The sequence below is a fragment of the Marmota marmota genome, unplaced genomic scaffold (genome assembly GCF_001458135.2).
Source record: "Marmota marmota marmota unplaced genomic scaffold, marMar, whole genome shotgun sequence".
Taxonomy (NCBI): Eukaryota; Metazoa; Chordata; class Mammalia; order Rodentia; family Sciuridae; genus Marmota; species Marmota marmota.
In genome coordinates this window covers 9,617,225-9,621,296 of record NW_025999944.1, presented here as the reverse complement: position 1 = coordinate 9,621,296, position 4,072 = coordinate 9,617,225, and positions in this window count along the sequence as shown.

Sequence of the window (4,072 nt, the reverse complement as noted above, 5' to 3'; positions counted from 1 at the left end):
TCAAGTGACCTTGAGTTCAATCCTCAGTACCACCCGCCCCCCCAAATAAATAAATAAATAAATAAATCTAGTGGAAAATTAAAATTTATAATCCTGTTTTCCCCCCATGTTAATGTCCCACCCGTTGACCAAGTATCTCCTAATTCCCAGCACCATTAGGTGCTCTGGGAGGAAGCCTGGGGCTGGGGAGAGCAATGTGTTCTACCATGTTACAAAAGGAACAGGAAACCTCAGTAACAATGCTAGAGTTTACTAATCCTGTCAATTCTTTCAAGCTCTTAAAATGGCTTTTTAGAGATGTGACAGTAGCTCCAAGAAGTCACCAGGGGGCACCTCCAACACATCCTCTGCTCAGCCAGGCTGAGGCCAAGCTTGACTTCAGACCACTAAGGGTGAAACTCAGCAAAATGCTCTCATGCCTTCTTTTATCTCCTACATGTATGTAAGTTGTTCTGTTTTGCGTTTTATTTTTTGGCAAAAAAAAAAAAAAAAGAATTTGCTGATAAATGAACATGGGCTTTAAATTTATTGTGTTATTTGTGGGACATTCTTTTTAGATTTTGTGGGCTGTGTCTTAACAAAAAGCCTATATCCTTCTGCCTCTTGGTCCCATAGTTCCTCTGTGACAGTGTCTGTCTGGTATCTTCTGTCCTCTCCCATTCACCACAAAGCCTTCTTTTGGACATACCATTGTAATATGTTGCCTTTTGGGTTTTAAAAATTCTTCTCTAAAAAAATATCATTGCTTTCTCTTCTTAACTTTTTTCAGATAAATGTTTTAATGCTGATATTAAATATGGCTTCATATATACATATATGCTATTGTTGGCTTTTGATTATTTTTAAAAGGAATTGTATAAGTATTCCCAACTCGAGAAAAATAAAAGACTTAAAGCCTATCTAGATTATTTTACACCATGACCCTATTTTACACCACAACCCTCCCCTGGCCCCAAGCAAACAAAATTACCCTAATCCCTTATCTCAGTCCTGGTGGGGGAAGGCGTTAGTAGGAAATTGACTAAATATAATATTTATTTGTACTTATAACTTTTTCAGATCATGGCACCCAACTTTGGCAAAGGAATTGAATGCTGTCTGAGATTCACTTTCCAGAAATAAGCTATTTGGGATTCTTCAGCATAGCTTTGTTGGGCAATGGATTAAAAGGATCTGTAAGACCTGTGTCTCTACTGCTCAGTAAGAAAGCTTCATTCTCAGATACCATATCCAGAGCTGTTCACCTCTGCTTTATCACCTCTGTTTGATCAGTTTGTGGCATCTCCCATAATGTGGGTGAGTACTGAAGGAAAAGTCCTTAGACAAAGTCCTTAGTTTTAGTAAACATCTTAGTTTTTTTTCTTATTTTAAAAGTCAATAGACTTCAAAATACTTTTGTACTTGTAAATATTATTTGTATTAGCCATGTTTTCTTCCTACATGAGATATATTTCTTTGTAATAGAAACCAGATCCACTTCAAAACCAGCTTGTTAGAGCCTACATAGACATGTCATCATATTTTAGCTTAGCAAAAACACCACAATAAAATATGCATTAAAATATGCATGTACAAAAGCATATGCTTCCCAGCCTTCTCTGGTTTGCAATTACAGCAACATCAAAATTTAACACACCAAATACATTTTCTTTCTCTCCTGGGATTATCAAAGAAAAAACACTGTATGATTTGTGGTTACTGTAATTTTATCTTTTTTTAATCTACCCTCATTTGTCCAATGGAAATATTATTCAATTATAGGCACTTTTGTCATGGTTAAATGCAGAAAGGAATGAACAGTGCCCAGCTTGTGAAAATGGCAGGCAGTCAATCAAAACAATAGATGGTAAGTAGGTAGCTAGGTAGGTAGATAATGATTATTTACATCTGGGATGTCAGTTGCTTCATTAGCTATAAACATTTAACTTTCCTTACATCGTTTTTAATGTACCTAGCACAAGTGTCCTGCCTCAAAAGTACTGTTTTGTGAAACGTTTATAAAGCGCTTAGTTGTTATGGCCTAAAGCTTTTTGAGTCTGTTATAAAGGAAACATCAGTTTTGGAAAAAGCCAAGCCTCAAGCTATCCTTGGCCAAATAACCTTGTTGAAATTTGGACACGAGGCGCTTCCCTAAAGCACTAGCAATCCTGAGCTGGTGCTCTTGTGAGTCTCTGCGTGAGAACTCAGGCACCCGATCGCTCCCAGCATAGCCAATCAGGAGAGTGCGTTGCCGCCACACCCACCTGCCCACCGCTTAGGCCCGGGAGAGGAGCCAGCCCGTCTGCTCCTTAACAGGCTGAGTTGCTTTGAATTAGTTCTTCCTGGAAATCTCTGCAACGCTAATGAACATTGCAGTGTAACAGCACAGGCCACTCCAAAACCGGTTTCATATGTAAAAACAAAAAAATGTGCTCCAACTCTTAAGTGTTTTGACTTTCTCTTAACCTGTGTGTTTTAAAAATACACTATAAGCACCAGACTTCCCTTTAGAAATCATGTAAAATCTTGCACTCCTCTGAAAGACGCAATGTGGTTTGGTTATCCTCTGGAAGGATATTTATGCATGGAAATAGACTACATGAGTGCTCTGTATAGAATAGTAGGCATTTCTGCACTTCTGTTTATGTCTTTTACACCTGGAGCACATCCCATGCAATTCGACTCATCCTGGGACCTTTTTTGAAATTAGTTTACTATGTAATTTGGAGGATGGTTACATCATAGTTATCCATTCATTTGACTGTTGTCACTTCTAAAGTTGTTCTGTGGGGTTTAATTCTTGGCAGGTTTCAAGATTCTCTACGTGCTTTATAAAATAAAAATAATATGGACAGTATATTATTTCATAACTGCAATAAAAGACAACACACAGCGTTATGCTATTGAATAAATTAACTTAAGGAGAACACTATTCCACAGAACAGCAAACTTTGAATTATTGGGGCATTATTAGCTTTTATTTTATTTTTGAAAGAAAAACTTTAAAACTCTAGTTTAAATTATATAGTCTTTCATCCTCTACTTCACAAATGTACATTGTATGTTATGAAAGGAGACACGGGAAGGACACATTAAAGATAATCAGACCAGTAAAGAGCCAATTGAAGGTTCTGGTTTTACAAGATAGTTTCTTAACTGCAAGGTGGGGAGCGTAGTGTTAATTGTCCTTCCTAGCTAGTGTAAATTATTTTCATTTAAAAAGATATTTGAAGGTATCCTGAGCATTTTGGCAGAAAGGTACAGTATCCAATATGATTTTATTTTTCTTGCTTTATGCACATGCCCCAATCTACTTTTGAAAATAGCTTAATGGTCACCCATTTAATGTGCACAATTCAACAGTTTTTAGTGCATTTACAGAATTGTGCACCCATTACCATAATGTAATTTTAGAACATTTGCATCACCCCAGCCAAGCTCCTCAAACTTCTTAGGTTTTCTTTAGCCATAGGCAACCACTAATTTACTTTCTGTCTCTGTAGATTTGGAACCACAAACTAGCTTCCTTCCTTTATAACTTGGTATAGTTTTAAATTATTTGATCGTGGTGTTCTGCCTCTGAAGGTAAAATGTTATTCTTGCATTCTTCGACAAATTTGAGGATTGAATATAATTTGCCTGTGGCAAAAAAAATTAGAAACTAGTTAGATCAACTGAGCTTTTCTCCACCCCATAAACTAATGCATCCTGCCAAAGCTAAAATATCAGATTGTAGAAGCACAATCTGGCGAGCAGTGTTTGTGTCTCTGGATCCCTACATTGACTCTTTGGGAGGCAGAACTGGACATTAACAAACAGGATTCACCGAAAGAGGAGTGGATTAAACCGTTGCCTCAATGTAGTTTAAAAGCAAAGTTTCCTTTCTCTGGAAAACTGGTGATCACTGAATATTTAACATAAAGATAAATAAACACGTGTTCGGTGCCTATACAGGGGCACTGGGGAGTAGACCCCTCCGGGAAGGCAAATGGGAGCCTAACAAGAAGCAAAATTTCCCTTCTGCCCTTTCCCCTCTTTCTCGCTGGCAGGGTTGATCCTCATTACAGTTTGCTCAAATATTTGGAAGTGAATT